The following is a 23986-nucleotide window of genomic DNA, read 5'->3' as shown; positions in this document are numbered from 1 at the left end:
CAGTTATTAGTGAATTGGATTCAACTGCAAGTCAAGACATCACCTTTCTGAAGTCATTGGTCCTCTTGGAGAACAAAGAAAAAACAACAATTTGAGTTATTAATGCCTTTCACCAAAATTATGTGTAGTAGTGGATAGAAAGTGAGAAGAACTGAGGCTCAAGTCCTACTTTGGACACATACTATTTACGTGACCCTAAATCTCTCAGGGCTCTAGCCAACTCTCTTAAGATTATAAGCTGCAGATAAGGTGCCAACCTGCATTGGTAGAGGGAGTTTCCTTACCTGAAAGTTCCCTATACCAACGAAATCACTGGTTCAGTTCCTATCCCTATTATTTTGTATGTGTTTTGCTGTTTGGTTATGTCTATCTCTTTGCGACCCTATTTGGGCTTTCTTGGCAAAGACACTGGAGTGGTTCACCATTTCCTTCTCCCATTCATTTTACAAATGAGGAAACTGAGGCAAACAGGGTTAAGTGACTTGCCCAAGGTTACATAGCTAGGAAGTATCTGTGACCAGATTTGAACTCAGGAAAATGAATCTTCCTGACTTCAGGCCCAGCACTCTATCCACTGTTCCACCTAGCTGCCCAGTAACATGTATTTTTTACTTACCAGGGAACATGTTGGCTCTTCCCCTGGCCAGCCCTCAGTCTATCTTCCTCCCTACTTTCCTTAGATAAAAGTAAGCTCCCTGAGGGCAAGAACAGTCTCACTTTACCATTTGTATTCACAATGCTGAACACAATGCCAGACACATAATGTCTTTAATAAATGGTTGGTTTGACTATTGTGAAAATGTTTAATGTGAAGGTATATGTAGAGCCTATATGGGATTACATGCCATCCTGGGGAGGAGGGGGGAAGAAAGGGAGGGGGAGAAAATCTGAAATTTTGTGGAAGTGAATGTTGTAAACTAAAAATAAATAAATTTAAAAGAAAAAAAATAAATGGTTGTTGGTTGATTTGGTTCTCACAACATACCCTGTGAGGTTAGTCCTAAATCGATAATTATTATCCCCATTCTGCAGCCGAGGAAATGGAGGTTCAGAGAGGACAGTAACCAATGTCAACATAATTACTAAGTATCAACAGCAGAATTCAACACAAAGCTCTCTTCAATTCAGGTCTGGTGCTCTTTCTACCAGAAAGAGTGAAAACATACTACTCCACTTCTTTGCATTTGAAGGTTTTGTTTGTCCTTTGTTTTCAAAGAAGACCATGGCATTAGGGAAATGATGACATGATTTGCAGTTGACTTTGATTCTAGTGAGGTAGGTCTGTGCAAGGTCACCGGCCTCACTTTTTCCTCCAGAGCCATCTGGATCCAGTGACCTGATATTTGACTGGAGATGGCTCAGGATGCAATGGGAGACCCTGGCCCTTTTAGGCCCTTTCCACATGCTCACTTAGAGTGAGGTAACGCCCATTCAGTGAATAGGCCTCTTTAAGAAGTGAGTCTAGGGATAGCCCCCTTTATAAGAAAAAAGAAAAAAAAAATCAAGCTGGGAAGGGAAGACCTTCAGGGTTGCAGCAGTGCCAAGGAGAAGCAGTTACCATTGACATTCACTCTAAACCTGGAGGACCCGAAGGGGAGGAAGAAAAGGAAGGAGAGTCAGAAAAGCAGAGAGACCACAGCCCCAAAAGACTCAGAGAGGGTGTGACAGACACACAGGGGGAAGCTCAATTCCTCTATTCACCTATTTACTGGGACCTATGGGCACCAGAGTCAGTCATGCTCTTGTAACTTAGAACTCGAAATGGTAACCATCTTTCCAGCATCCCAAGTCCTTTATTAGCTAGGAAACAATTTCTGCTTTCACTTTCAAACTTCAAATTTTACTTTAGAAATAAAGGTCTGTTTTCCCATGGATTTCTGAAGGTTTTCCAGACTTAAAAAGGAAAGAATTAGACATTGGAAATTTCCTTCAGAACCTCAGAGGGCTGGGTCAATCTCCCCTGCTGGGCCAGCAAGTCCCTTTGATATTCAAAAGCTGTCAGGTTCTTTTATCTTAGCTGGGAGATAAGAGCTGTACCATTCCACAATGTTTGAAAATTTTTATTGAATCTAACATTTATTTCATCATTCCTTACCTTTTGTTCCAGTTTCTCTTTCCCCCTCAACTCCCACTCCCGGCAAATTAAATACAGTTGTTTTTGTGCTTTTTTTTTTTTAATTTAGCTGGATCTTGTTGAGGATAATACAAAAATAAACTTTTGGGGGGAAAATAAAGCAAAACAAACAAATATTTATCTTCAGAGATTGATGAGTTTTTAGCTCTCTTCACAAGCTGTTCAATAACAATATAACAATGACATTTATTTTTATCTTATTTTTTTTTAAAGCAATTGGGGTTAAGTAACTTGCTCAAGGTTACACGGCCAGTTATTTTGTGTGGGTGGTAATTATCTGAGACCAGAACCGATCCCAGGTCTCCCAACTCTGGGGCCAACACTCTTACTGTGCCACCTGGCCTCCCCAACAATGACATTTCAATAGTTATTACTCTACGCCAGCCACTTTGTTTTACTTATCTTTTCTGATCCTCAAATCCTGGGGGGTATTATCCTCATTTTACAAATAAGGAAACTGGGGCAAATAGGTAAAGTGACTTGTCCAGGGGCACACAACTAGTGAATGTCTGAATTAGTGAATTTCTGAGGCTAGATCTGAATTCAGGTCTTCCTGACTCAATCCACTGAGCCACCTATTATCAACATCCAAGAGAGGTGGCCCCCAGAAGGGACATTATTCTCTGAGCTACTGCAGTCCTTTCTACAGGTACTGCGCTCAGGATGATGCTCTCTGTCACCAAAAGTATCCCTGGTGGGACCCTAGGAGGAGTGGGATTGACTAAGGTCCCTTCATTAGGCTGATAAAATCTCTTTGGAGCTGGGGGATTTTCTCTTTCAGTCTATAGGACTGTCTTACCTATGTTCTCAGGAGGCACTGGCCTGCATCGGTGATGATGGAGTAAAGGTCAGGTATAAAGGAGACCGAATCAAAATCTGCTTAGGGGTGGGGGTGGAGGTAGAGGGCAGGAAGAAGGGCCACGCAGACGGGAAAGGAAGAGCAAGGCAAGAGGAGGGGAGTGGGCCGAGGAACAACAGGATTGCAAATCCGAAGAGGGAAAATTGAACAAAGAGCAAGCTGACAGAACCAGGCACAGAGGCCCTGACAGGAAATGGAAGTGTGGAGAACACTAATGTCTAATTAAAAACCACGCAAGCTCCCCTGCGGAGCTTGCCTGCCTCGGAGGGCCAATGAGTTGTGCTTGGGTAGCTCCTAAGGCAGTCTTCAGGAAGGATTTGTAAGACAAGCAGCCTTCATTCAGCAAGCCCAGGTCTGCACGCGGGTGCTTTCCAGGGACTCAGAACCAACTGGGAAGGTGGGCTGGGAGGGGATGCCACAGAGCCTGTGGGTAGTGAGCTGTAGGGCCAAGGCACCATATTCAGAGTATGGGATACTATTAATGGGAGTTCAACTTGGGATACTATTAATGGGGGAGCCAGCAAATTCAGTAAGAGAAGCCAATAACACTGGTTGTTGTTGATGCTGCTGCTGCTGCTGGGAATCGTAGCACAAGAATGCAATCCCTGTTATGAGGAGGCTGAAGCCAGGGGAGGCCTGGAGTTCAAGAGGGCTGAAGGCAACTGGGTGACCATACTAAGTCTGGCACCAATATGGCGAGCCATGAGAATCAGAGTGTGTGTGTGTGTGTGTGTGTGTGTGTGTGTGTGTGTGTGTGTGTGTGGTGGGGAGGGGAAGGGAATCCAGGTTGCCTCAAGAGAAATACACTAACTCAGGTTTGAAACAATGAGTGGATGGAGTGCCAGGTCTGGAATCAGGAAGACTCGTTTCCTGAGTTCAAATCCAGCCTCAGACACTTCCTAGCTATGTGACCCGAGTCAAGTCACTTAATCTTGTTTACCTCAGTTTCCTTATCTGTAAAAGGAGCTGGAGAAGGAAATGGCAAATCACTCCAGTAGCTTTGCCAAGAAAACCTCAAACGGGGTCAGGAAGGATCGGACATAACTGAAATGACTAAATGAAAATGTCAGTTAAGCTAAATGGCTCTCCTCCATCCCTCCAAACCCTAGTGTCCTGTTCATATTGCCCGTTGCTCCAAGCAACTGAGCTGACCAATATCATGCCCACGATTCTTAGACCTCTTTCTAGTCCCTTTCCTTCACCAAAGTTCATTGTTTCTGGCCGATTCCCCCCCCCCCCCCCGAATCCTCCCATCATCACCACAGGATCATAGGGTTCAGAGATGGAAAGGACTTTAGAGACTAAGAACATAGATGAATATGTGGAAAGGTAAGCTACCCCGCCTTGGGGCCTCACAGCAAATCATTACTAGATGGAGAAAAAAAAACATAATTGCTCACATATATAAGAACAATGGAAGCAGTGTGGTTCAGTGGACAAAAATGCTAGAATTGGAGTAAGGAACACCTTAAATTTAAATTCTATCTCTGATACTTGCTAATCATAGGAAAGTCACTGGACCTCTCTGAACCTCTGTTTCTTCGTCAATCCAATGAGAAGGGTAATATCTGCACTTCCTACTTCTTAGGGTTATTGTGAGGTTCAAATAAGACAATGTATACAAAGCACTCTTCGTTCACCTTAAAGGGCTCTACCAATGTCAGCTGATGTTAAAAGTGCTTTCCTCACATCACCCCTGTGAGCTAGGTATGGAAGGCAGCCGGGTACAGGAGAAGTCATGCTGGATCTGGCATCAGCAGAATCAGGCAGAGTCTGCTGCCTGCCTCCTACCTGCTGTTGCAGCAAGCACCCCAGTGTCCCCAGGGTGCCTGCTCACACAGGTTCTTGGATCTGCTTTGTTAAAGGAAAGCAACTCAAAATGGGTTAACAAGCTTACTTTAATCAGTCAGACATATATCGTTTACCTTGTTCAGGAGAAAAGGTCAGCACCCTGAACCTCAAAGTATACAGGCATAATTATCAAGACAGAAACATCAAGTAGACAGATTTCCAAACTGTCCAACCATTACATCCATACCCAGTCAACATCTGGGTTTCCACATTCTGGGTTTTTCAAAGCCGGGGGACTCTCAACAACGGCTTCCCAGAATTCAGATCAAATCACAGAACACTTCTCAAAGTGAGTCCCAAAACAAAGCTACACATCAGGGCTTATATAGCCTTCTCCTGGCTCAGAGAATGTAACAACCTTATTGACCCACTGGCCAATCAAAAAGTATCTACTGAAAAACAAGCCTCCCTCCCCAGGCTTCTGGTGCACTTTAGCCTAGGGGCAGGGAAGATCTTTAAAATTTACATTCTTATTACATTCGGCCCCAAGATCTTTCATGCCCATAGCATAGACAATTTACTTTTGAATTAGCATTAAACATCTCTTAGGTCACATTTTCAAAGTACAGAACTATATTTACCAAAGTGGCCACTGGCCCTTAAACAAACACAAAGTACAAAGCATTATCACTTCAGTTCAAAACAAGAGTTCAAATAAATTTCTGCGGGGAGGGGAGTGTCCTTCCCCTCACACAGCTCCAGCCCCAGCTTCCAAGCACAGAGAGGGGGCTGGGCAACAAAACCAACAAGGTGGGGTCCCTGGGGATCCAAGGCACTTCATCCCACCCACCATAGTCACAAGTCCAGAGAATGTAACAACCTTATTGACTCACTGGCCAATCAAAAAGTATCTACTGAAAAACAAGCCTCCCTCCCCAGGCTTCTGGTGCACTTTAGCCTAGGGGCAGGGAAGATCTTTAAAATTTACATTCTTATTACACCTGCATGAGCCTGGGGAAGCCAGAACCTCTCTGCATCTCAATTTCCTCATCTAGAAAGTGAAGGTGTCTGACTAGATGCTGTCTGAGGTCCCTCCTAGTTCTAAATCTGTAAACCTAATGAGTTAGGTCTTGCAAATACCCGTTCCATAGATGAGCTTCAAGGAAGGGTAAATGACTTATTCACAGTCACACAGCTATCCTGTGCCAGATCATGCAATTCCCAATCCAGCTCTCTTTGCGTGACACTGTTCTACTACTCAGGTCCCCAGTGGCCTCACCAAGTTGTTGACACTGTCTACTGTTCTTTTGGATTATTTCTCTCTTTCTGTCTCTCTGTCTCTCTCTCTCCTCTCTTCTTCTCTCCTTTCCTCTCCTCTCCTCTCCTTTCCTCTTCTCTTTTCTTCTTCTTCTCCTTCTTCTTCTTTCTCTCTCTTCTCTCTGTCTCTTGTCTCGGTCTGTCTCTGAACTATGACCTCCATTGACCATTTGATAGCAAAATGTGAGTGCTAGTAAGTACCCACAGGAGGCCAGCAACAGATGTGTACTTGGGACCTGCTCCTGTCCAAGTGAATGGACCCACCTCTAAGTTCAGATGCATAGGGACAGCCCCTTTGAGGGGGGTATAAAGGAAGGGGGAAGATTGACACTGGTCACCTGGGCTTGCTCTTTTTTTTCCAAGGGTCCTTTTTGTTGGGAAAGTAAAAACCTAATGGCAGTTATATATTATACATGTAGAACAGGGCTGCCACTGTCTCCTAGCAACCAGATGCAAGGATGTCAGCTAGGGAAAGGACCAGTAAGAGCAACTGGGACCTTGGCACTGGGCCCCAGGTGTGTGGCAGCACAGTCACAGGGCACCAGAGCATTCCCCAGCCTTTCCTGGGAATCATGGGTGGAAAAAAAAGGGTGTGGGAAAAGAGGAAGATTTGTGTATGTATGTGTTTGTGTGTGTTTGTGTGTGTGTGTGTGTGTGTGTGCAAAAGACAGTGATGGGGGAAGGGAGGGAGACAACAGACAGACAGACAGAGATGGACAGAGAGACAGAGAGGGAGAAGATGCTCCTTGAAGAAGCGAAGCAATGGAAAGCAATGTCCAGCAGATAGAATGTTAGCAGATCAAGTCAAATTCACTCAACATTTATTAAGTGCATACTGTGTGTAGAATACTGTGTTATATAAATGTTTGTTGTTGACTAGGTGCTAGGGAAGATTTGGAGCTCACATAAGCCACAATCCTTGCCCTGCCTCATGGATCTCATGATCCAGGAGAAGTGTGTGGTCCCTCATGTACAAATAAATATAGTTGAAGGTAATGCAAGAAAATGTGTCAAATGCTCTGTTTGGAGGGGAGGGTAAAAGGTCCTTAGCAACTGGCAAAATCAAGGAAGCGAATGTATTGGGCTTTAAAAAGGGTAGAACAAAGAGGACTTCCATCACTTGGGGAATGGTCAAACAAGTTATGGTATATAGGTTGAGAGAATCTCATTGGGCTGTAAAGAATGATGAAGTGGATATTTTCAGAAAAACATAGGAAGACTTGTATGAACTGATGTAGAATGAAGTGAACAGAACCAGGAAAACAATTTATATAATAACAATGTAAAAAAATTTTTTTTGAAAGACCTAGGAACTCTTATCAATGAATGCAATGACCAACCACAATGAAAGAAGACCAATGATAAAGCAAGCTGCCTACCTTCTGACAGAGAGGTGATAGACTCAGGATGTAGATTAGGGTACATCTTTTTGGAAATAGCTAATGAAGCACTTTGTTTTGCTTGACTATGCATATTTGCTTCAAGGACATAAGTTAAGTACCATAAGTTAAGTACCCAGAAAAGGCATAATTAGTATGTGTGTATGTGGGATGTCAGAGGAGTTCAATTTGACTCAGGGTGCTTACCAGGTGAATGTGTTGTTACTGTTCTCTCTTAAGACATCTGGGAATCTTTTCCTCCCCACCAGGAGACATTTCAATTATTGGTTTCTCTCTTACCAAACTGGCTTGGCTGAAAAATGAGAACTCTGAGATTTCCTTTTTCTCAAGAGAGGATACCTCTAGGATAGAGGTTCCTAACTTGGGTCCTTGAATAGATTTCAGGTGTTCTATGAACTTAGATGGGAAGAGAAATGCATTATTTTCAGTAACTGCTGACTGAAATGTAACATTTCCTTCAATTATTTGAAAACATTATTCTGGTATGGCATAGCTATATATACCTATAATCCATGGATGCTGCCTCAGTCAAACTAAGACCTGTTAAAGACCTTAGATGTGGCCTCCAGGCCACATGTGGCTCTCTAGGTCCTCAAGTGTGACCCTTTGACTAAAACCAAACTTCACAGAACAAATTTCCCTAATAAAAGCATTTGTTCTGTAAAACTCAGACTCAGTAAAAAAGCCACACCGAAGAGCTAGAAGGCCACATGTGGCCTAGAGACTGCAGGCTCCTCACCCCTGCCTTAGTTTAAAAAGGCCAAGGTCTCCCACTGCATCCAGGTTCATCTCCAGTCATCCTGATTTAAATTTTGCCACTGAACCCAGATGACTCCAGAGGAGAAAGTGAGGCTGGTGACCTTGCATACCCCTCCCTCACTCAGATCCAATTCATTTGCATGCCATGGCATCACCTCCCTGATATCATGGTCTTCTTCAAGAATGAAGGACAAAGAACAACTACTAGGGAGGCTGAGGTTGGTGGGTTGTTTGAAGTCAGGAGTCCTGAGCTGCCAACTGGGTGTCAGGACTAAGGCCAGCACTAATAGGGCGCCCCCAGGAAAAAAGGGCTGGCTGATTGCCTAAGGTCAGAACCCACCCAGGTCAAAAACCAGAACAGATTAAAGCTCCCATCCTGATCAATCTGGGACTGGGTGATAAGTGACTACTATGCATCCAGCTTGGAGGAGATAGGGAGATGTAGTCTTAGAAATCAACAAAAATCCAACTCTGAGAAGGGGTCCACAGACTCTACCTAAAAGGATCTCTAACACAAAAAAGAAGAATCTCTGCTCTAGGACTGAAGGTGGTTATCTCACCCTAACTGGGGTCAATTCTTGTGGACCCACACACAGACACACCCACACCCACACGCATTTAATGCAAGACCTTAAAGTTTAAAGGAATGAGGCAGTCGTGCTACTCACTGTGTAACTTTGGGGAAAAAAAAAATCAATGGATCAACAAGTACTTAGATAACACTTGTGGTCCTCCTGTGGGGCACTGCTACAGGCATCTGGGCAGCAGAACAGAGTTCTCCACCTAGAGTCAGGAAGACCTGAGCTCAAATCCAGCTTCAGACACTTACTGGCTGTGTGTCTCTGTGCGAGTCACTCTGCCTGTGTCTGCTTCAGTTCCCTCATCTGTAAAATGGAGATAATAATAGCACTTGCATCCCAGGATTGTTGTGAGGAAAAAATGAAATAAAATGTGTAAAGCACTTTGTAAAACTTAGTTCCATGTAAATGTTAGCTGTATTATTATTATACAGACACAGTGGTAGGCCCTAGGAGTACAAAGACAAAAATGAAACGGTTTTTGCCCTCAAGGAGTTTATAATCTATCTGGGAAAGGAAGAAAGGCAGAAAGAAAGAACACAAGCATTTATTAAATGCCTACTATGTGCCATATTTACAAATATTATTTTATCTGAGCCTCACAAGAACCTGGAAGGTAGGTGCTGTTATTAGCCTCATTTTACAGATGAGGAGACTGAGGCAGCAGAGGTTGAATGACTTGTCCAGGGTCATGCAGCTAGTATCTGAGGTCAGATTCTAATTCAGGTTTTCTTGACTCCAGGTCCAGTGCTCTATCCACTGCACCACCTAGTTACCTCTGAAAGATAAGAACCTATTATATATAAGAACCAAGAAGGAGTTTAGATCCTCAGTAACAGGGGGAATCATTGATCGAAGACATGGAAAGTATGCAAAATAGGCATAGATCATTTTTAAAGGAAGGTTAGTGCAGTTGGAGGGCTCAAAAAGGTCTCATGCAGATGTCAGTGTTTGTGTTGAGCCTTGAGAGAGATTGTACCAGAGAGGGCATGGGGGGAGGGGTGTGTGTGTGATAGCCAATAAATTAATGGTGTATTGACTTCTATGGCTGTAGATTTAATAACCTTAAAGTGAAAGCAACAACAACAGCAGCAATAATGACATTTATAGAATGCTTTCAAGCTTGCAGAGCACTTATCTTACATTATCTCCTTTGAGCTCCACAGAAGTCCTGTAAGATAAATACCCTAGAGAAACTTCCTATCTCAAGGCATTTCTCTGCGGCAGTCTCAAGGAACTGCTGAATGTCCACCAAATTATTTTGAATGCTCTAAAGTCCTACATGAATAAAAGGTGTTGTTATTGTAACCTCTGTCCTGATCATTAAGGGAGCAGGCACTACTGGGGGCTCTCTTAACAGGCTCACTTCATGCTTAGGCTCCTAACCCCTCCTGCACATACAAGTGACAGGCACTTCTTAGAATCTTTAATTCTCAAACCATGTAGCTCACTGTTCCTGGAATGAAACCAGTAGTTCATAGGATCATAAGACTACAGATTTAGAGCTGAAGACATCTTAGAAATCATTCTAGTCCAAGACCCTCATTTTCCCAGGGATTTACCCAAGACCACATAGAAACATGTAAAAGAAGTGGGATTCAAATTCAGGTCCTTTGACTCCAGATCCAACACTCTCTCCACTGTCCTATCATTTCCTTAATTCGGCCAGGTCTGAGAGAATCAGGAATACAGTATCCCACAAGTGAAACTCCCTTCAGGACTGTATAGGCTCTTCTCAGTCTTGGCTGATTCCTGCCAGGTTATTAATGACAAAACTACAGAAACTCTTTCCTGTCTCAGTCACTCTGAGGGGTTTCTGATATCTCAGGATGGACAGACATGGCTAAGGACGCCACATTTCTTTTCTTAATCTGCTAGTGAGGACTGGTTATCTTAAGGGTTTCTTGAACTTTCTCTGATTACACAGAATGCCCTCCCTTATCTGAAATATACTCTTCATTGCCTTACAATTTCCTTTACTGTGGCCCCCCTGGGAAGCTCTGAGACCAGATTCCACCCCATGCAGAAAGCCTCAGCTGTCTCTGCTGCTAAGGCTATTGCTGTAGGCTTCATCCCTGACCTGTAAGTGAGTTTCCTTTGGAGCTGTGTGGGAGAAAATGGATCTGGCCCAATTAAGTCAAGGACACTCGCTCTATTCTCCAACCACTTTAGCAACCTCTGCCCACAGACTTAACATTTCCATCCATCTTAGCACAAATTGGGCCTTGGACTCTCTGGGTGGAGGCAGTAGGGTTTTGCACTCCTCCGGGAAATGGTCAGAAACCGTTTTAATCACCACTGCTTTAAACAGCCCGGGAAACATCACCTGGTGCTGCCCCCTCCCACCTCCACCTCAAATCAGGTTTTTTCACACTGTGGCCATTTTTTCCTTAATTGAAAGAGTTTTTTGGTGGTGGTTGTTTTTTTTTTTTTTTTAATCTAAGCTCGCTGAAATCTCTTTAAGTCATTCAGGATAGCCTGGAGTTTCCCATGACAGCTGACAATTTAAGCACCAAAACTAGCTGTGTGACCACTGGCAACTCATTTAAAGGCTCTGACCCCCAGTTTCCTCATCTGTAAAATAATAATAGTACCTGCTATGAGGTTCAGAGGATAGAATGTATGTAAAGCACTGTGGTGGTACACAAGCGTTAGCTATTAGTTATTTTAAAAAATAGAAGTTTAATCATTTGGGAAGGAAGCTCTTTCTAAAGTACACCAACCTTCTTTCTTAAACAAAGGATAATCCTTTCCTGATGGATTTGTCATTTATGACTTATTTGTACTATTATTTTCTATCACAATATTGTGATTTTATATATCCTGTATTTATATATTATACATTATATATAATTATGTTATGTACTATATATAATGTATTGTTGTTGTTTAATCATTTTCAGTCATGTCCAATTCTTTGTGACCCTTTTTGAGGTTTTCTTGGCAAAAATAATGGAGTGGTTTGCAATTTCCTTCTCTAGCTCATTTTATAGATGAGAAAATTGAGGCAAACAGGGTTAAGTGACTTGTCCAGGGTCACACAGCTAGTAAGTGTCTGTGACCCAGAACTCTATCCACTGTACCACCACTACTGCCCTTATATAATAAATTACATCTTGTATATAATAAAAGTATATACAATATAGTATCTATTACATATAGTCATTTATAATTTTATTATAGGACATAAGTATATAGAATATAATGCATATTACATAATTATATTAGGATTATATTATATACAACTATATCATATTACATAATACATGCATAGCATATTACATTTTTCTTATATGTAATATTATATACATTATGATTATGATCTTGTTATAGACCATACGCATACAGAATGTATTATAAATTTTATGTATAATTATATTGTGATTTTATTATATACCATATGCATATGTAATGACTGCATATCATATGGGCAGCTAGGTGGCGCCATAGTGAACAGAGTGCCAAGCATGGAGTCAGGAAGACTAATCTTCCAGAATTCAGATCCCTCCTCAGATATTTACTAGCAGTATGACCTTGGGCAAGTCACTTAACTCTGTCTCAGGCCCCTCATCTGTACAAAGAACTGGAGAAAGAAATGGCAAAACACTCCAGTATCTTTGTCAAGAATACCTTAAATGGGGTTCTATTTGGGTTGCACTACATCTACTGGAGGAAGTTAGGTGTCTCAGCGGATAGAGTGCTTGACCTCAGGAAGACCTGAGTTCAAATCCAGCCTCAGACACTTAATAGTTGCATGACTCTGAATAAGGAAATGGCAAACCACTCTTTGCCAAGAAAGGCTAGTGAAGAGTTGGACAAGACTGAAGATTCAGCAACACTAACAGACTTTCCAAAGGTCAGATCTCCCTGGAGACAATGCCTTCCATTTCCCAGGGTCCTTCAGTATTCTGATAGTGGCTATGTAGGACAGACACAGTGGAACTATTACCCACAGTCCTACCTCCTTTCCTTTGCGAGATCGTTCCCTTCTCTTACATTTTTTCAATCAGTACTTCCGTTCATGGAAATAAACACACTTCCATTGGGCTAAACTCACTGTATCCCTTTGGGGTAGGGAGTGGAGTAGTTGAAGTAGTCATGGAAGGAAAAGGGTCGCAATGAAACACTGAAAAGACACTGAAAAGAACAGAACTAAGTTCAAAAGGAGACACAGAGAAGCAGGGCAGTGTTGTTACTACTGAGTTAAATTTAACATATATTTAAAAGTTAGCTGAACATTTTAGAGATTTAGGGCTTCACATACAATCTTTTTTATCTATAAAGAATGTTCAAGTTTGTGAAGTTTATAATTTTTTTAAAAATAGACATTAAAAAAAATCCTAGCCATTCCCACTTCGTGTAGTTCTTAAAACAAAACTTTAGCCCCATTCCAAACTTACTAAAGCCTAATCCAAATTTTATAAATTTTAAAAAAAGGTAATTTTTCCCTTTCTAAAAAAAACATCATTTTTTTCCAGGGAAAATCGTGATTATATCTCAGGATCCTTAGGTTCCACAAACCTACTGCCTCTCCACATATGGCATTTGGCTTGATTTTATAGGTTTAGCTTTCTGTTTATTTCCTCCTAGGTACTGTGCCTATAATTTGGATAAGCTGCCACCAGATGGATAGTAGTGCGTTCATTACCCAGTCTCATGGTCCAAAGAACTAAGCATCCACCAACATGGCTAATTGAAAAATATAGATTAACGTTCTCCCCAACTCAATTACACTTTTTTTCTTTAAAAGGAACTTTTAATTAAGACACTATGACATCAATATTAACTAATCACAAATTATTACACTTGAAAAGGTGATAAACAATTCAGAGGAAATTCTAAAAGCAATCTGGAAATATTAACAGCAGAAATACAAACACAGAGGTGCAATTAGGCATCTACATGCTCCTTAACAGTTATGAATCTAAATTCTTTTTTCCCTCTACTGCTTTAAACAGAAGCTTCTCTTCTGTGGCATTCCAGGTCTCAAAAGCCTCTAGGAACAGAGTTAAAATTCCCCTGTAGCTTTTCTTCCAGTCCTAATAAGAGGGCCTTGCCTTTGATTACTTTCAGCTAATCCCAGAAAAAGCATTCCCTGAGCACTGAATCAGCCCTCCTGCGTCTTCTCCCTTCCAAGGCCCGGAACAAAAAGAAAAAAAAGATGATGACTTCCTATGCCTTATGGTTACCAAAGTGACATTCCTATGATTGGCCTTTTCCAATCAGATTTTCCTCCATTTCCAACACTTCTTTTAAATTTGGGGTTTTGCCCCAAATATGTCAGAGTAGGCTATGTTAGCCCTCCGTAAAATACCACTTTCTTTTTTTTTTTTTTTTTTAAGCAATCAGGGTTAAGTAACTTGCTCAAGGTTACACAGCCAGTTATTTCCGTGTGTGGTGCTGAGTGTCCGAGCCCGGGATTCGATCTCACAGGTCGATCCCAACACTGGAGCCGGTGCTCTTACTCGCTGTGCTACCTGGCCGCCCCTAAAGTACTACTTTCTATAAAGGGGTATAGAGTTAGAAAAACCAAGCCTAAATGAGGAATTAACTTCTAAACACTGGTTTGAACAAGAGTCGCCAAAGGCTAAGTATAGAACAATGTTTTCTGCTGTCAAATTCATGCCACACCCTGACCCCTCCCACCCCCACCCCCCCACTCTGAAAAGTTAAGTTACTTAATGAAATGCTACGGAATTTCTAAACCAACTAAGCTATTTGTGTGGAAGACTATCTGAAAGGATAATGTGGATCTTTTCATTTATGATATTTGTCACAACCTACCTTTTGTGAATTTTGCTATTCTGCATGTAACTGTTTCACCATCTTTGACAAAAATATCTATTCATCCATTCATCTCTCCATCTCTCCATCCATCCATTCATTCAATACCTATTAGCTCCCACTATGTGCCCAACACTCTGCTAGGAAGGATGCAGTATGTCCCAAACAAGCCCTTGTCCTCAAAGAGTATAAACTTACTCTAGCACAGGAGTTCTTAACATCTTTTTTCTTTTTTTTTTTTTGTGATGAACCATCTTGTGAAATCTACAGATCCCTTTCTGGAATATTTTTAAAAGCATAAAATGAAATATATATGATGGCAAAGGAAAAGTAATTTTACTGCATATATCACTTTGAACCAATTACATTCAAACATATTGAAATATGGTTATCAAAATGTCAAAAAAAAAAAAAAGAAAAGAAAAAGTTCACAGATCCTAGGGTAAAAACCCCAGTTCTATTGGAAACAAACTATAAGGCAGGAACCGACTTTAATATAACCAAAGAAAACTTACGGCAAAGTTATCTGACATATTTAACTATACACGTAATAGTTATTTTGCTGTGCAGTAATTTGGTTTAAATGGTAAGCAATTCATGTAAATAGGCACCATATGACTATAATTAGTTTTACTTTTACAGACAAGCCACATTTTTAAAGTTTTCCTCTTCTTGCTTTGCCTGTTTTCCAGTACCAATAATGTCAGTTTCCCCTAATACCAAGTACAACTTAATTTTCATTAAACACACATTAAAATGTAAAGTTCTTTTTGATTTCTCAAAAGTCAATGTTCTCTGTTCACATCCTTCCATGCTCTCTCCACCTCCTCCAACCACCCAAAGCTCCAATAAGGGTTCTGGAACACTCAGCTATAGCTTAGAAACACTCTGAGACTAAGGAGCTCCTGACGGTAAGCCCCCAGTGAACAAAGCTAAGTTTCTGAGTTCAAATCTGGCCTCAGACACTTACTAGATGAATGATCCTGGACATGTCACCTAACCCTGTTTGCCTCAGTTTCCTCATCTGTAAAATGAGCTGGAGAAAGAAATGGCAAAGTACTGCAGTATCTTTGCCAAGAAAACCCCAATGGGGTCACAGAGCGTCAGATACAACAGGAACAACTCAACAACAGCCAAAGCTAAGTCAGACCCATTCTTCTTACGGTACTCATGCTCCTCAGGGAAGGGGGTTGAAACTGTAGAGCCCTCCCTAGACACTCTAAATTAGGAAGGTGGTGTTGACTAACTGGGGCCGAAGGACTTTGGTTCAAATCCTCCCTCCCACAGTTGTTACCTATATAGGCAAGACTCTCAACTTCCCTAGGTCTCGGTCCTCTCATCTTGAAAATTAGGGGATTGGATGAGATGGCTTCTGGAAACCCCCAAACTCTGTATCACTGATCTTGCAACTAAAATAGGCTTACCTTGAATCCCAAGGTCACCAGATGTCAAGGGTAAAGGGAGGATTTCCTGCCCTTTCCCTCATCACCAAACTATATAATCAACTGAAACTTATCAGTTCTGCAATGCATATAATTAAGATGAGATCCTTTTCTATCTTGCCAGGGAGTTAGAGAGCAGAAGCACTGAGTGTCCAAAGTGGGGAAATGAGGACACCATTTAAGGCCTCCAAAAGGACAACAAAGCAGAAGCACTTGGTTGGGGAGCAAACCCAAATTTTTCCTGACTCGTTTTTTTTTTTTTTTTGGCTAGGGCCTGTCAAGATTATTCACTCTGAGGTTAAAGAGAAGCACTGAAGAAGCACCTTACTTAGAGAGCATTGTTGGATCTAGCTCTGCTTGGTGATACTCATTTTCCAGGCAGAGTCTTAACCTAACTAGGCAGGTACAAGAGGAAAAGTCTGAGAAGCTCACCTGTGTATACACTCATTATCATTTAGCAGAATTCTTGAAAACATCCTGTTTCCTTTTACAATGTGTCAATTAATGAGATAAACAATTGTCCAAAAGGGTTCAACCTAACAATCCACACCAGAAAAACTGAATGGATGAGAAATGCCTCCTCAAGACTGATGTGCAGCTTGATGAACAGACAATTTAGTTGGTCCATCAGCACATATTTCTTGAATGAACATTACCTACAGACTGTGATCTGGATCCAGAATTGATTGAGACGAAAAGATCTGACTGGGTTTAATTTGGGAAATTGTATATGGCTTTCAACAATCCCAGAACGTTTCCTTAAAACAAAACAAAAAACAACCTTTTCAACATCAATATTCTCCTGGTGATGTTATATGACTGTGAATCTGGGAACACCACAATCTCTGATGAATCAAGAATCAAAATTTCAGGTGCCCCAAAGGACAAGGACCTGTATTGGGTGTAACTAGGTTGTTGAATATTGCTGATGCTAAATTGTTCACAATAAGTGACATGTGATATATCATCCAGGAAAAGTACAAAGAGAAAGGCAGGTTTCCTAAACATGCATTGAGATCAAGGGATAACAGATGGCCAAAGTGTTGCCCTGGTACCCAGAGAATGTTAAAAGACCCTGAAAAAGGCCATTGGCACACTTGCTAGATTCTTTAAGGATATTTTATGGGAGTACATGGACAAAAATCACATAAATGAAAAGGTTTGAATGAATTGTGATCTACACCAGTGGTGTCAAACTCAAATAAAAACAGATCCCTGTAAACATATTGGATTAGAAAACCATAATTAAACATTATCTGTATTGTGATGTATTTTTTATTGTGTCAGACATTTCCCAAATCATCTTAATCTGGTTCCAGCAGCAAGTTTGATATTTGTGACCTACAGTTATGGATGGAGTATCCACATAGGTGGGATTATAGATTCATAGAATTATGTTGATTAAGGTCTTCTTCTTCATTGCCAGATCCCTAAACAGGTCTAACAGTGGACCTGAAAGGAGTCTTCACATCCATGAGGACTACATCTTTGGAGGTAACCAATTCTTCTCCTCCACCAAAGACTAAATAGAAGAGGCATTAATATAAACAGAGGATGAATATGGGTTAGGTTCATTGTAGAACTTCCCAATCTTGGAAGAGGTCAAAGTACAGTGGAATGGGTTCTCAAAAGGAAAGACTCTCCTTCTTGGGAAGTCCTTAAAAGTCAGTAGGGCCATCACCATCTATAGGCTACAACAAATTATCCCACAGATTCCTTCCAGCTCTGGGATTCTGTGAGCTAATCAGTATGGTTTAGGCATACCATTCCTTAAGACTCAGAGACCAACTAAGTGACCTCTCAAGGCCAAAGATAAGTCTGAGCTTCCATCCTTCAATTGTCTTTACAATAGTACCTGCATCATACATAGTCCCTTTCTCTTAGGGATCTTCAAATTTGTCATTGTCCATGCTCCTATGGAGCAAATGGACAAAGAAATAAAATCTTTCCTCTTAAAGAAAAAGCAGCTGAGGCACAGAGGAAAAAAATCCTGGGACTTTCAGATCAAATGGGTGCTGACAAGGAAGAAAATTAAAATGGTCTGCCTTTAAAAATGTTTTTTTAAATATTATTGACAAAATGTGTTTCAATTAAAAAAATTAGTAAATAGAAGTCATTCTTGTCCCCAAATTGGCCTCTTTCCATGAATTTGTTACCACCTCATCAATCAGTCAACTTGATTAGACATCTATTGCATGCAAAATATTTTGCAAGGTGCTGGGATACAAATACAGAAATAAAACTCTCCTGGACCTCAAGGAGCTTATATTTTATTTTATTATTAAAATATTATATATAATAAAATATATATTTTATTATACATATATAATTATCTACAAAAAGAGATGTAAAATAAATATATGGTAATTTGAAGGGGAGACACACATCTGGGAGATCAGGAAAGGACTTATTCATGTAGGAGTGAGATTTGAAGCACATTAGGAATTCTGAGAGGACTGCCCTTCCTGTATGATAGTAACCCCTATCTAGACAGGATCAGTCACTGAATTACAAATATTCTCAAAAATTGAAACAACACATTCACTGTGTTCAAGGACTACAAAAGGGTTTATGACTCTGACCTCAAAGGGAGAAAAAACAAATGAAACCTTTGAGTAAGTAGATGTCACAAAGCCATATATAATTCATTACCAAGTGACAATAACTGCTAGATTGTGACCTCCTTGAAGGCAATATCTTATCTTATTTCTATTTGCCCAGCACAATTCATTGCATATAGGAACATTTTAATAAACATTGATAGAATGAATGGTTCAGTGTTAACTCATGTAAAACAGTAGCTAGTACCATTACCTATCTGGAGGTGGACACCATGTGAATGGTAGCTAGGTGGCCCAGTGGATAGAGCTCCAGCCCTAGAGTCAGGAGGACCTGAGTTCATCTTTGGCCACAGACACTAATTAGCTGCGTAAGTCCCTACCCAGCAAGTCATTTAACTTTGCTTGCCTCAGTTTCCTCATCTGTAAAATGATTTGGAGAAGGAAATTTTCTTTGCCAAGAAAATCCCAAATTTTTCTCCCCACACATTCAAGAATATCCTTGGTGAGAAGAAGTCTTTTGGAAGTGGTGAGACCAAAATGGTAGCATGAAGAATCTGACAAGACAGAAACCACTCACCAATAACACCATGTAAATGGACAATCTGATCCTCTTCTTCAAAGCAACTCACCATATTTATTGACTAATGGTTTCCTTAGTCCTTGTGGTCTGATTTCTTTTAGTAATACAACATGGCCATTGGCAGATAATCTGTACAATTCTGTATCTGTCTCATCCCTCTCCCATAATTTAGCATATTTATTAGCAGCCTGGGTTATAAGACAAATAAAACAAAGTCTTCACATTGCCATTTGTCTCACCACTTCCAATACACCTCTTCACCAAGGATATTCTTGAATGTGTGGGGAGAAAAATGGACCATTAGTTGTTCCCTTTTTCCCTCCAAATATCACATGATCACCTTGACCCTCCCTGAAGAAATAATTCTTTGGGGGCTCCCCTCTGTCTGAGGTGAATCCTGTCTCCTATTTTCTTTAGTTTCCTTGTCCTTTAACTCACTACAAACAAGGAAAAGTTTATTACCCCCTATACATCTTATTTGTAGATAGGGTTCATGTGTTGTCTCCCCCATTAGATTGTAAGTACCTCAAGAATAATTATTGCTTTCTACTTTTCTTTAATCCCCAGTGCGTAGGACAGAACCTGGCACATGGTGCTTAATAAATGATTGTTTGCTGACTGACCCTTCCAGCCACTATTAAGCACTTTATGAATAACTCAATAAATCTGATTAACTTGATCATTCTGGACTTGATGGTCTAATTGGATTATCCAATTCTTTGACTGTTCCTCTTCCTCCCAGTTACCCGGGGTTGAAAACTTAAACCTTCTAGGACAAAGAGTTTAAAATAATTGGCCAAAACAGAAAATTTTGTGACCTGTGGATTTCTGGTCCCCTTCATTAGTACCAATCATAAACACCAATTTAATTCAACAAACATTTATCGATCTCCCATTGTGGACAAGGCAAGATGCAGAAATGAGATCTACTTATGATAAATGGAATGACTCCTTTTCTCCATTCTCTTCACAAACAGGAAAGCTCCAGATTCCACAAGAACAGAAAAAAGTAAAGCATTTTGGATATCAATTTGAACATTAAGTATCTTCCCCACTAAATGATGAAAAATAATTTTTCTGTCTATGGAAGCCTATTTCCTAGTGACAGACATGATTATTTCTGAGTTTATAGTATCACAAATTTTGAGCAAGAAGGGACCTTAGAGAAGTCCACTCCATCCCATTTTATAGATAAGGAAACTGAGGTCCTGAGAGGTTAAAGGGAAGGGGAAGAAATAAACATTGATTAAGTGCCTACTATGTGTCAGCCACTGTGCTAAGTGCATGTATCTCATTTGATGCTCACAACCTCGGGAGGTAGGGAAGTAAGTAATAAAGGGGATTATTCCCCACTTTACATAAGAGGAAACTGAGGCAGACAGAAATTGAGGAATTTGCCCAGATTTGAGGTAAAATTTGAACTCAGGTCTCCCAAACTCCAGGGCTAGCACTCTCTCCTTTGCCACCCATCTGATTTGCTCAAAGTATTCTGGGTAACAAGTGACAAAGCTGGGATTTAAACCCAAGTCCTAGGACAACAAACACAGTCTTTTCCCTAGTCTTGATCATGCTTCTTCTAATGTGTGTAAGATGGTAACTACACAATATAATCTACATTCCATTATTTTTATTATGAAAAATTGGAACAGGGAAAGAATAGAGAATTGAAGGGCTGGAATGTGCTTAGAGATCCTCCTTCACTTTGCGTACCTGACACCCCATATCTGGAACAGCCTCCCTCCTCACTTTCAACTCAGGGAATTCCTGCTGCCTTCCAAGCACCACTAAGGTTCCCTTTCCTCCATGAGGCCTTTGCTGATGTTCCCAGTTGCTTGCACTTATTTCTTCTTGAAATCATTTTTCTATTACTTTACGTATTCTTTGCATTTTTATATGTGTGAATATGTACACATGTATATACACATACTACATATATACATATATTCCTTTGAGGTTAGATACTATTTCAGCACTTTGTCTTTTTTTCTCCATGCCTAGTATAATAACTTGTCCATAGGAGAGACTAGGTGACTTACCCAAGGTCACTCATAGAGCTATTTAGAGGAACAGTCAGAACTCGACTCCTAGACTCCAGATCTCTGGGATCTCAGTTCAGTTTTTCTCTAACACCCCATTTCTTTGCTTACATTTCTGAGGTTTTTAATTTTCTGTCCTCTTCATTCCCCATTTCTCAGCCAAGTAATTAACATGTAAAAGGACTAAGGAAACTATTTCAAGGTATCCCAGTATTGAAGGATGGCTTTTGAAATGCAAATAATCATCTTCTAAAATTTTCTTATTTGATAACTTGGTCAATTTTCTTAAACCTGGTAGTCGTACCTTGTCCTAGGTTATGTCCTACACAAAGAATTCTTTAAAAATCGTATTACCTTTAAAATAGTTTTCTTAATTGAAAAAGTTATCTTTTCATTCATCTTTTTTTTTTGTCTTTTTTTAATTTCTCTTTATCTTTAGTCTTCTATCTCTTACTTATGGATTTCCTAATCTTTCCTGCCTCTCTTGGGTTCTGTCCTTTTCCCAAGTCAAGGTCATCTAAAGGCCCCAGGATTTAGTACCAGCTAATGAACCACCTGAGTGGGAATTAGGAGATCTGGATTTTAGTGCTGGTTCTGTTTACTTGACCTTGTGACCTGGGGCAAGTTACCTTTCCCGGCCTCAGTTTCTTAATTGGCAAAATAAGGGAGCTGGATTGAATACTCTTTAAAGGCCCTTACCCAGCAAACAGTTTAAACTTTTCAATATTCAGTGATCTAGGTAGTTTAAAAAGCTTCATCCCACACTACAGACTATGGAATTAAGATGGAAGATTTTCTTTGAAACTCAGACTAAAACACTTTACCCCTTAGGATATTTCTGGTGCCATACTGCAATATACAGTCATAGGACCATATTTAGAGCTGAAAGGAATCTTGGAGGCTCCTTAGTTTAACTCCTACATTTTATAGTTCAGAAAAACTGAGGCTCAAGAAGTGTGACTTGCCCAAAGTCATAAAGGTAGTCTGGTAAGGATTTTTGAACCCACATTCTTTGACTTCAAATATAGTACTCTTCCTCAAGCAGCACAATGCCTCCCTTATACATATGTCTGATACAAATGGAAACTCCCCTTCCTAGGGGACCTAGACCAGGGATCTCAGATGAATAGAGCAGATCTCAAGCTGGATGAGAACCTATGCATTTACTTTCAGTGAGAAAATAAGAAAACCCAACTGGGTGAAAATGTTGTCTAGGGGATGATGAAAAATTCCACTCACGGCCCTCCTGTCCCTTGGGCAGATGAGTTCTCCCTTAGAAATGTCAAGTTAGGCCCAAGGAGAAAACACCCAAGTCTGCAGACACCATTTGAAGCCATTTCCAGAGTTTCAGCCCCCCTGCCTGTGCTCAGACTTTCAAATGCATGCAGAAGCTTGGGAGGAGAACAGTCTCTCAGCCCTGAGGCCGCAGACCGCCACACCCACTCTCAGAGCTGTCAATGTGCTTGGTCCCACACACAGACACAAGATATCAAACAACATAGCCATGAAGAAGAAAATTGGATCAGGCTGTAAGGATAAGAGTGACACTAGTGAGAAGATGTGGAGTCTGAGAGAGGCTGGGGGTGAGAGACACACCTTTAACATAGTTCATGGATGCCCTTAGCTAAAAGGGGACCACTGGCCTTATCTTGGCAGGACTGTGGCCTATACCACGTAAATGCAGATACACCGTAGGATCCAGTTCTCAAATGCTGCGGGTCCTTCACATTCCTTTCTCAGATATTAGGAACCAAATTGAATACTCATCCTACCCATAGCACCCCCTCAATGAGGGTCATCAAAGATCAGAGATGGAAGGAAACCTAGCTTAACCCTGAAATTTACAGAAGAGGAAAGAGGCCCAGAGGGGCTAAGTTACCCAAGGTCACACAGATAGTGGGACCCAGGACTAGAACCCAAGCGGCCAGAGATCTCAGGTCAGTGCTCTTTCTACACATCCCTCCCCTACTCCAGCCCCCACTACCTCTTGCTCCCTTTCTCTTGCCTGTGACTCCTGAAACTGCCCTTGTCATCCTCCACCAGAAAATGAGCTCTCATAGGCCAAAAGCCAAATAGAGGGGCAGCCCCTCCTGTGGAACATAGCAGGCAAGAGAAGCAGCAGGTTCAGCTGGTCATCCCTAGTAAGATCTGGTGGCCTGGCTGCTTCCTTCTCCTTCTCCTTCTCTCTCTCCCTCCCTGCCCCCTCCCCTGGAGATGTTTTCTTCTCTGTTATTTATGATGAGAGGTGGCAGGAAAGAATGACATGCTCACACACTTGGTGGAAGGACCAGGGTGTGTCTCCTCTCTCCTTTCTTTGCAGAAGCAAAGCAGCACAAATCTCTTGGGAGCAGCCTGACTCTCCCCACCTGATGCCCCCCCCCCCAAAAAAAAAAATCCCTCTCCTCCTCCAGCCTTCCTCAGGGCACCTCTAGCCAGAAGCCTGAGAGGTAAGAAACAATAAATCTCACCGTCATCACCTGAGGACCCCCAACCCTTCAACCCCCAGCAGACAAACACAAGGCTAGAAGACATGCCCAATACTAGAACCTTCTATGCCCAGTCTGAGGTGAGAGAGGCAAGAGATTAATAATGAAGCTACTTCCTCAAACCCCAGTCTCTCCAATCTTCCTGGAAGACCAGAAAGGTTAGCAAGTTTCGTGGGGTCCCCCTCGTCTCTTTCCCCGAAACCAATGTTGATTGGGGGGAGGGGTTGTTAATAGTCTTTTCCTTCTGCCTTCCGAAGCT

General features: G+C 41.2%; 1 protein-coding gene across 1 annotated transcript in view; it reads right to left on the bottom strand.

The window, feature by feature from the left end:
- Window positions 1–23986, bottom strand: part of RAB6B (RAB6B, member RAS oncogene family) — a 174418-nt gene that overhangs the window by 149428 nt on the left and 1004 nt on the right. The window lies entirely within an intron of this gene.

Source organism: Petaurus breviceps, unplaced genomic scaffold (genome assembly GCF_028583685.1).
Source record: "Petaurus breviceps papuanus isolate PSGF00001 unplaced genomic scaffold, PetGlider_PUasm1.0 90424, whole genome shotgun sequence".
NCBI classification, from domain to species: domain Eukaryota; kingdom Metazoa; phylum Chordata; class Mammalia; order Diprotodontia; family Petauridae; genus Petaurus; species Petaurus breviceps.
The sequence above is the reverse complement of the archived record's forward strand: the minus strand, read 5'-3'. Positions and strand labels throughout refer to the sequence as shown.